This window comes from Rhinoraja longicauda, chromosome 28 (assembly GCF_053455715.1).
Source record: "Rhinoraja longicauda isolate Sanriku21f chromosome 28, sRhiLon1.1, whole genome shotgun sequence".
Lineage (NCBI taxonomy): Eukaryota > Metazoa > Chordata > Chondrichthyes > Rajiformes > Arhynchobatidae > Rhinoraja > Rhinoraja longicauda.
In genome coordinates this window covers 17,912,042-17,922,973 of record NC_135980.1, presented here as the reverse complement: position 1 = coordinate 17,922,973, position 10,932 = coordinate 17,912,042, and positions in this window count along the sequence as shown.

Below are 10,932 nucleotides of genomic sequence, written 5' to 3'. Positions count from 1 at the left end.
CCCATCTCTTTTACACTATATTCAGCCCCGGATCACCTTTTCAAAAGCGCACCAATGTCAGGATGCTATTCACTGACGACAGCTCAGCCTTCAACACCATCATACCAAATAAGATCATCCCTAATCTCCTGGATCTTGGCCTTTGGGTCTCTATCTTCAACTGGCTCCACCCTCACTCCCAACGCTGGTGCCCCTCAGCTTTGTGTGGTCAGTCCCTTGCTCAGCCCCCTGCACACCCATCACCATGTAGCCAAGTACAGTGCCAACACAGTCTTTACATTTGTCAATGATAGCACTGTTGTTGGCTGGGTCAACAACAACAATGACACAAAATACAGGAAAGAAACCAAGAACCTTGTGTGATGGTACGAGGACAACAACCTAACCCTTAACGCCAGCAAGACGGGAGAGTTGCTTGTTGACCAAAGGAAGTGAGGTGGTGTAAAGAATCCTATCCCCATTAACAGAGCTGCTTTAGAAATGATCGAAAGCTTCAAGTTCCTAGGCACCCATCTCACCAACAAACTAACCTGGTCCATTCACACTGATATAGTCATGAAGAAAGTGCATCAATGTATTTACTTGCTTGGGCATCTGAGAAGATTTGGCATGTCCACGAGGATTCTCTCAAATATCTACGGATGTGCTATAGAAAGCATTCTGACGGATGCATCTCAGCCTGGTGTGGGCAACTGCTCTGCTCTTGACCACCTGAACCTGCAGAGAGTGGTGAACGCGGGCGGCCCAGTCCATCACAGGCTCATCACTTCCTTCCATCCAGTCCATTTTCACGGTGCGTTGCTTCAGGAAGGCTGGAGGTATCGCCAAGGCTGCCTGACACCCTGGCAGTTCCTTTTTCTCTTGTACCTTCTGGGAGAGGAACCAGGAGCTTGAAAGCTTGGATGTTCGGACTGATGAATAACTTCTTCTTCACGGCATGACTCGTGAAGCTACCTCTTGCACACCACCTTTCCTGAGGTGCTGCACGTACTCTTACTCCTAACTACCTCATTTGGTTATTCCGTTGTTGTACTTACATTTTTATTTTTTTATTTTATTTTTTAAAATATTTTATTTTTGAAAAGCATATGTACAGATAGAAATAAAAGACAAATTTGTTACAAAGTTCTTACATAGCTTCAATTTTAAATTTTTAAAAAGAGAAAATAAAAAATAAAGAAGAAAGAAAAAAAAACTATAAACTATTGGGAAGAGAGAATAATAAAAAATAAATTAAAAAAAGATATAACTGTAAAAATTAAAGGGGGTAGATCCGGGAGACAATAACCACAGTTGTACATCCAACCCTAAACTCAAGTTTCAACTTTTAATTTAATTTTTTTATTTTAGTCCTGTGTCAAACCCATTTACTTTTCTAAAAATTCAATAAATGGAGACCATATTTTTAAAAATAAATCAGGTTTGCCAATTAAGGCAAATCTTATTTTTTCCAAATGCAGGGTCTCTGTCATTTCCGTAGTCCACATTTTAATTGTGGGGGTTATTGTTTTTTTCCAAAATTTAAGTATTAATTTTTTCGCATTTTTATTTTAGATTAGTTCAGCGTGGGAACAGGCCTTTCGGCTCACCGAGTCCGTGCTGACCAGCGATCACCCATTCACTAGCTCTATCCTACAGAACCAGGGACAATTTGGAGAAGCCAATTACAAACCTGCAACCCTGCAGAATGTGGGAGGAAACTGGAGCACAGGGAGAAAACCCACGCGGTCACAGGATCATCATACAAACTCCGTTCAGACAGCACCCATGGTCAGGCTCGAACCCTGTCTCAGAATATCCTCTCTCAACCATTTCACATCTCTCCCTCTCTCTCTTCCTTAAAGCCTAACTCTTTGACCGACCTCAGCTCACTTCCCCTGAAGTCTCCCAGACGCATTGATGGTCACATATGGTGTGATGATCCTCTTGTGGTGCACTTCAGCATCTCCAAACTGCTGCCCTTGCTCCCTGATCATGCCCTACGCCTGTGTTTAGTTTAGGTTATTATTCTCATGTGTACCGCAGTAGAGTGAAAAGCTTTTTATTGCGCCATCCAGTCAGTGAAATGTCTACACATGATTACAATCAAGCTGTCTTACAGTGTCTGATGTTTAGTGCAAGAAAAAGTCCAATAAAGTTTGAGTTTGAGTTCAGTTAATTGCCACGTATACTGAGTTACAATAAAAAGCTTTTGTTGCATGCTAACCAGTCCGTGGAAAGACAATGCGTGATTACAATCGAGTCATCCACATTGTACAGATACATGTTAAAGGGTATAATGTGAACAATGTTTAGTGCAAGATAAAGTCCAGTAAAGTCCAATCAAAAATAGTCCAAGGGTCTCCAATGAGGTAGATAGTAGCTCAGGACTGCTCTCAGGTTGTCGGTAGGATGGTTCAGTTGCTTGATTACAGCAGGGAAGGCACTGTTCCTGAATCTGGAGGTGCTTGTTTTCGCACTTCTATACCTTTTGCTCGATGGGAGAGGGGAGAAGAGGGAGCCAGGGTGCGACTCGTCCTCGATTGGCCTTGCCGAGGCAGGGTGAGGTATCAATGGGGTCAATGGAAGGGAAGTTGATTTGTGTGATGGTCTGGGCTGCGTCCACAATTCTCTGCAATTTCTTGTGGTCTTGGATGGAGCTTTTCCCAATCCTTGCTGTGATGCAGCCCAATAAAATGCTTTCTAAGATTGTTCAAAGGTCTCCAGTGAGGTAGATGGGTCAGGACCGCTCTCTAGCTGGTGAGAGGACGGTTCCTTTGCCTGATTCCGTCAGTGGCCTTTGCTCCAATCCACTCAGTGATTGCTTCTGAACGTTGATGCAGTTGGAACTGTGTCTTGAACTTGATGTGAGCTCCCGCTCCACAAGGAAAGGAACAAGGGATTTGCAAGACCTCGCAGACCACAAAGTGCAGCAGCTGCAGAGCTCACGATGCACTGCAACGTTTGCCTCTTGAAACCACAGATGTGCCTGAACACAGGCCTGGATAACAGCAGAGAAAGGAACCTCTCGCCCCACCTCCCCAACCCTAGCAGAGGGTCACCAGGAGAGGTAACACCGCTCCAATTGGGCCAGGGCGGGTTGGAGAGGGCGGGACGGGAGGTGTGGGATCAAGCTCACAGTTATCTGCACTGGGCTTTGGTTCAGCAGGACTCTCAGCCACTTCTGCTTTTTTCACCGTGTCGCCTCCCTAAGCGGGAGAGGTTTGGAAGGGATGTGCGCAGAATGCTGAACCCACTCAGTCAAAAATAAACTGTGTGGTTTCTGCCGGTGAGCCTCACTGAATGTTGGACAAGAGCAGCCAAGTACTGGAGCTCAGCTTTCCCCAGTGTATCTAACTTCAGCCAACCTGCCTGGTACAAATGGGCAGCAGCCCAACCTGGCACCAGTCAGATGTGACCGAGCTGTGACCCCCAACACCCTGCCCAATAAATTCCATCAACCCACAAAGTGTCTGGACCGGATGGTGTATCTGGCCGGGTTCTCAAAACCCGCACAGACCAACTGGCTAGAGTCTATGTGGACATCTTCAACCTCTCCTTACTGAGTTCTGAGGTTCCCACCTGGTACACTAATACCAAGAAGAGTAAGGTGACATGCCTCAATGGCTACCGACCAGTGGCACACGTCCGTGGTGATGAAGTGCTTTCAGAGGTTGGATACGGCACATAATGTGGATAAATGTGAGGTTATCCACTTTGGTGGCAAGAACAGGAAAGCAGAGTATTATCTGAATGGTGGCCGATTAGGAGAAGGGGAGATGCAACGAGACCTGGGTGTCGTGGTACACCAGTCATTGAAAGTAGGCATGCAGGTGCAGCAGGCAGTGAAGAAAGCGAATGGTATGTTGGCATTCATAGCGAGGTGATTTGAGTATAGGAGCAGGGAGGTTCTGCTGCAGTTGTACATGGCATTGGTGAGACCACACCTGGAGTATTGTGTACAGTTTTGGTCTCCTAATCTGAGGAAAGACATTCTTGCCATAGAGGGAGTACAGAGAAGGTTCACCAGATTGATTCCTGGGATGGCAGGACTTTCATATGAAGAAAGACTGGATAGACTCGGCTTGTACTCGCTGGAATTTAGAAGATTGAGGGGGGATCTTATAGAAACTTACAAAATTCTTAAGGGGTTGGACAGGCTAGATGCAGGAAGATTATTCCCGATGTTGGGGAAGTCCAGAACAAGGGGTCATAGTTTAAGGATAAGGGGGAAGTCTTTTAGGACCGAGATGAGAACGTTTTTTTTCACACAGAGAGTGGTGAGTCTGTGGAATTCTCTGCCACAGAAGGTAGTTGAGGCCAGTTCATTGGCTATATTTAAGAGGGAGTTAGATGTGGCCCTTGTTGCTAAAGGGATCAGGTAGTATGGAGAGAAGGCAGGTACAGGATACTGAGTTGGATGATCAACCATGATCATATTGAATGGCGGTGCAGGCTCGAAGGGCCGAATGGCCTACTCCTGCACCTATTTTCCATGTTTCTTTGTTTCTAACTCCTACCTCAGCAAGAACCTGGAGTCACTACCATTTGGATATCACCACAATAGATCAACGGGGGATGCGATCTCACTGACTCTTCACTCTGCACGGGACCACTTGGACAATAAAAACACATACATCAGACAGTTGTTCATAGACTACAATTCGCCGTTCAACACCTTATTATCAAGCTGAGGGAGCTGGGTCTCCCTTTGCAACTGGATCCTCAACTTCCTCATCAACAGACCACAATCAGTACAAATTAGGAACAACACTTCCTCTTCAATAACCATCAGCACCTGACCATCTCAAAGCTGTGTGCTCAGCCCCCTGCTCTGCCCACCCTATGTGCAGTTGGACACAGTTCAAACTCCCTGTTTAAATTTGCCAACAACACCACCATTGTTGGACAAATTATGGATATTGATGAGTCAGAGTATAGGAGAGAGATTGATCAACTGCCCGAATGGTGCCAGAACAATTGCTCTCAACATCAGTAAACCAAAGAACTGATTGTTGACTTTAGATGAGGAAGACCGAGGATACACAAACCTGCCTTCATCGACAGGACAGTGGTGGAGAGAGTCAAAAACTTCACATTCCTGGGTGTGCACATCTCTGAAGATTTGCCCTGCACCCAGCACATTCATCCAAACATCAAGAAAGCCCATCAATGCCTCTAATTCCAAAGAATATTGAAGAGGTCTTGTATGTCAATGAATACGAACTTCTATAGGTGTACAGTGGAGTATATATTAACTTAACATCGCAGCCTAGTTCGGCAACTCAAACGCCCGCGAAGAATTGAGTTTACAAAGAGTGGTGAACCCTGCCCAGTCCATCACGTGTACTGACCACCCTACCATTGAAGGGATCTACGGAAGTCGCTGCCTCAAAAAGACAACCGGCATCATCAGAGACCCACACCTTCCTGGCCACGCTCTCATTTCACCCCTGCCATCGGGAAGAAAAGGTAGAGAAACCTAAAAACTATAATGTCCAGCTTCAGGAGCAGCTTCCCAATAACCATCAGGCTGTTAAACACTACAACCTGCAAGTAAACTGTGAACTACATAGGAAGAATTGTTTTTGTATTTGTACTGTTATTGCCTGTTTGTATTTTTTAATATATATACTGAACATTTCTTGGTGTTTATTTTAGTGTTTATAGAGTACTGTGTTTACATATCTGTAGTGGTGCTGCAGGTAATAATTTCATTGGTCCGTTTCAGGACATCTGACAGGAAAACACTCTTGATTCCCTCCTCCCTCTTCCCCCTGCCTCTCGACTCTGCACCTTGTATTACCCATTGCTCTCTCGGACCTTAGCTTTCAGTACATTGGCCTTTGTCAGTCAGGGAGTATTGAGTATAGAAGTTGGGAAGTCATGTTACAGTTGTATATAACACATTTAGAGTATTGTGTTCAGTTTTGGTCACCATGTTATAGGAAAGATGTTGACAAGCTGGAAAGGGTGCAGAGAAGATTTGCGAGGATGTTGCCAGGACTCGAGGGCCTCGGCTACAGGGAGAGGTTGAGCAGGCTGGGACTCTATTCCTTGGAGCGCAAGAGGATGAGGGGTGATCTTATAGAGATGTACAAAATTATGAAAGGAAGAGATCAGGTAAGTGCACGGAGTCCTTTGCCCAGAGTAGGGAAATCGAGAACCAGAGAACAGAAGTTTAAGGTGAGGGGGGAAAGATTTACTAGGAACCTGAGGGGTAATTTTTTTTACACAAAGGGTGGTGGATGTATGAAACCATGTGCTAGTTGAGGCAGGTACAATCGTAACATTTAAGAGACAATTGGACAGATACATGGATAGGACAGGTTTAGAGCTGTTATGGGCCAAGCGCCTGCAGGTTGGACGTGTAGATGGGGCATGTTGGTCAGCGTGGGGAAGTTGGGCCGAAGGGCCTGTTTCCACACTGTATGACTCGATAACCGTACCCACCTAATCTCTCAGTTCTCTCTGCCTCGGTGCACACTCAGACCTCAACAGGAAGCTTGGAGCTTTGACCTTGTTGCAGCTGCCGTCCGTTGTGGTGGCAGCTGTGCACAGAGACTGTACAGACCAGAGGGGATGGTGGGGGGAGGAACGTGTGGCACAGGGGGCACTGCGAGGAGCATCCAGAGCTAGCTCTGCCACTGCGGGTGGAGTTCCCTCCACTGGGGGCAGTGTGATGGGCAGAGGGTGGAGGGTGGACCCAATCCGACCGTGGACCGGCCACCGCCCCACCCCTACCCCCAACTCTGCACCCAAGCCACGCGGAAAAGGGCTCTGCCCGAGCTGGCTGCCTGCCCCTTTTCCGGGGTTACGTCCGCGCTCGGGTGGTACTAGAGAGAGACCACGCAGTGTCCACAGGCGCCCTGGAGGATTTCCGGGACCAACATCTAGTCCTGGCAACATCCTCGTAAATCTTTTCTGAACCCTTTCAAGCTTGACAATATCTTTTCTATAACATGGTGCCCAGAACTGAACACAATATTCCAAATGCAGTCTCACCAACATCTTATTGCGAGACCGGTTCCAGAATATCTTTGGCTCGATCCTCATGTCTTTTCATCTCTCGCCTTTGTCCAACCATCTGCCAAACCACCCCCCCCCCTTCCCCCGTCACCTGTATCCACCTATCTCTTGGAGGTCCCACACCCACCTCTCTTCCAGCTTTCTCCTCTTTACTATAATCAGTCTGATGGAGAGTCCCAACCCGAAACACCCAGAGACACTGCCTAACTCACTGCGTTACTCCATCTATCTCTTTTAGATTTTTCCCCAGCACCAGTGTATTCGTGATTGGTCTCGGGCTTGTTCTCATCATGGCCCTGGGGGAGGGAGTGGAGCTGTCGCCAGGGACAGTGTTCCTGGCCAAACCTTACCTCCCACTCGCTGGTCCGGGTGGGAGAGGGGGGTGGTTGGGGGTTGGGGAGTGAGAGGGTTGGGGAAGTGTCCACCAACACAGATCGTGAGCTGCCTTGTGACATTCCTGCTGTGTGTGCAGCTGCCTGTCAATGGGTTTACTCTCAGCCCCTAAGTTTAACATTAGCAGCCCCAAGCCCCAGAATAGCTGCCATCTCTATAATACATTCAGCACAGCAACAGATCCTGGAACGCTTAAACTCAATTTGACCCAGCCCCATGAAGGCCGGGTACCAGAAGATCAAAAGTGCCGAGGGAAGGTCAAAGGAGACCATAGAACACAGAACAGTACAGCACAGGAACAGGCCCTTCGACCCACAACGTCTGTGCCGACATGATGCAAAGTTAAACTAATCTCCTCTGCCTGCAAGTGATCCATATCCTAACATTCCCTGCATATCCATGTGCCTATCTAAAAGCCTCTTAAACATCACTCTTGTACCTGCCTCCACCACCACCCCTGGCAGTGCATTTGAGGCACCCATCACCCTCTGGGTACATCTCCATTAAACTAAAAACTATGCCCGTCCAGATTGGACATTTCTACCCTGGGGGAAAAAAATGTTCCAACTGTCTGCCCTATCTATGACTCTATAATTTCATTATCTTCTATCAGGTCTCCCATCAGCCTCACATCGTCCAGAAAAAATAATTCAAGTTTGTCCTCTCTTATCTAAAAGCCTCTAATCCAGGCAGCATTCTTCTTAACCTCCTGCACTCCCTGCAAAACCTCCACTTCCTTCTTGTAATGGAGTGACCTGAACAGCACACAGTATTTGAAATGCGGCCTAACCAAAGTTTTTTTAAGCTGTATCAGGGCTGTGCTGACTCTTGTATTCAACACCCCAGCCAGTGAAGACAAGCATATCATACGCCTATTTTATCACCCTATCTACTCTTGTTGCCACTTTCAGGGAGCTGTGTACTTGGACCTCAAAATGCACTCTGCACATCAATGATGTTAAGGGTCTTTCCATTAACTACATACTTTTCCCTTACAGTATACTTTCCCTTGCATTTGAGCTCCCAATTGCAACACCTCACTTGTACAAGAGTCGGGGTGATGTTAACGAAGGGGAGATGGAGAGGGTTGGGTTAAGGCCTTTGGAATGTGCGATCACCACTGGGGCAGTGATGATATTCAGGGGTTCATGGGATGTCAAGAGACAAGAGTGTTTATGTACTGAGAAATGGAACAATGAAATCCTTACTTGCAGCAGCTTAACGGGCATGCAAACACAAGACATGCAGATAACTCAATGCTAGCATTTATTTCAAGAAGGCTTGTAGACAAAAATAAGAATGCAATGCTGAGGCTCTACAAGGCGCTGGTAAGGCCGCATTTGGAATATTGTGAGCAATTTTGGGCACCATATCTGAGGAAGGATGTGCTGGCTCCGGAGAGGGTCCAGAGGAGGTTTACAAGAATGATCCCAGGAATTAGTAGGTTGATGAGTGCTTGTCGCTTGTCGGCACTGGGCCTGTACTCGCTGGAGTTTAGAAGAATGAGGGGGGACCTCAATGAAACATGCAGAATAGTGAAAGGCTTGGATAGAGTGGATGTGGAGGATGTTTCCACTAGTGAGAGAGTCTAGGACTAGAGGTCATAGCAGAATTAAAGGTTCTTTTAGGAAGGAGATGAGGAGAAATTTCTTTAGTCAGAGGGTGGTAAATCTGTGGAATTATTTGCCACAGAAGGCTGCAGAGGCCAAGTCAGTGGATATTTCTAAGGCAGAGATAGATAGATTTTTGATTAGTGCAGGTGTCAGAGGTTATGGGGTGAAGCCAGGAGAATGGGGTTAAGAGGGAGAGATAGATCAGCCATGATTGAATGGTGGAGTAGACTTGATGGGCCGAATGGCCTAATTCGACTCCTATCATGACCTTATAACATATAATAAACAAACATTCGATAAATTAAGAGCGCCAATGCTTAACTGAATGATTGTAACGCTGGGTGTGTTGTCCAATGATTGGGCTAAATGTGGAAGACGCATAGTAATCTATATTGGTTGCTCGCTGTGTCCCCAGTTCTGACCACCAGGGATCCGCTCCCCGGGTTCATATTCCTTTAAGGAGCCGCTCACCGTGTGTCTGCCCCTTTAAGGGAACACCGACCCCCGGTGGCGACAGTGGGCGCTCCTCCTCTGGTTGGTTGGTGACCTGATGCCCCCTGGTGTTGCTCGCTGGTATTTCACTCCATTCTACAATTCTGCCAAACGGCGTGAAGGGCCTGAACAGAAGGAGCCCTAAACACCAGGGCAGAATGAACACAACCTGGGGTTAACCCTGGGGTCAACGGCCAAACCTTCCCAGATATATGGGCACAACAGTGGCTGCAGATCACAGAGTGCTGGGGGAACTCTGTGGAGGGAAGCACAAGTCAGGCAGCATCTGTGGAAGAAGAATGTAGAAACAAAGAACGGGAGATTATGTTTAATACACAAAAGGGCACAAAGTGCTGAAGTACCTCAGCAGTTCAGGCAGCATCTCTGGGGAGCATGAACAGCATCACTGGAGACTGATTGTAGGGGGGAGACAAAGCTGGAAAAGGGGAGAGACAGGGTGGAGCGTACAGGTAATGAGTAGACACAGGCGAGGGAGAGGGAGGGGTGGTTGACAGACAGGTGCTTGGAACAGGGGCCAGAGATAAGAACAGAGGTGTGGAACAGGATTTAAGAGGGTGGATTGTGAAGCCGGGGGTGGTAAGTAGCAGAAGGAGGAGGAGGTGTGGAAAGGAGAACTAGGTGGGAGTTCAGATGGGGCACAGTGGAGGGGAGGGGAGGGCAGGGGAGGGCAGGAGGGGAGGGCAGGGGAGGGCAGGGGAGGGCAGGAGGGGAGGGCAGGGGAGGAGTGGGGGAGTGGGGAGAGAAAAAAAAAGAGCGTCTGGGGAAGGTTAGAGCTTACCTAAAATTGGAGAATTCGATGGTTAGTGGGGTTACAAGTTGCCGAAGTAGATGGGATATGAGGTGATGTTCTTCGGGTTTGATTGGATCCTCACTCTGGCAATGGAGGAGGCTCAGTCGGCCTTGGCGGACCGAGCACATGTTCAGCGAACCCGTCGCCGAGTACCCGCTTGGTCCCGACAATTTACAGGAGGAGGCAGTAGATGAGGTTGGAGGAGGTGCATGTGAACCTCTGCCTCACGTGGAAGGACAGCTGGGTCCGTGGATGGAGGAGAGGGAGGAGGTATAGAGACAGGTGATACATCTCCTGCGGTTGCAGTAAAAGGTACCTGGATTGAGTGAACCAAGGACTTGTGGAGTGAGCGGTCTTAGAAGAAGGCAGAAAGGGGTGGGGCTGGGAGGATATGTCTGGTGGTGGGAGCACGCTGGAGGTGACCGAACAGTCGGAGGGTGATATGTTGAGTGCGAGGCTGGTGGGGTGAAAGGTGAGAACCAGGGGAGCTCTATCCTTGTTCTGTCTGGGGCGAGGAGGGGCCAGATAGGAAAGGTTTAGAGGGATATGGACCAAACTCGGGGAAATATGACTAGCTTAGATGCGATATATTGGTCACCAAGTATGAATTGGGTC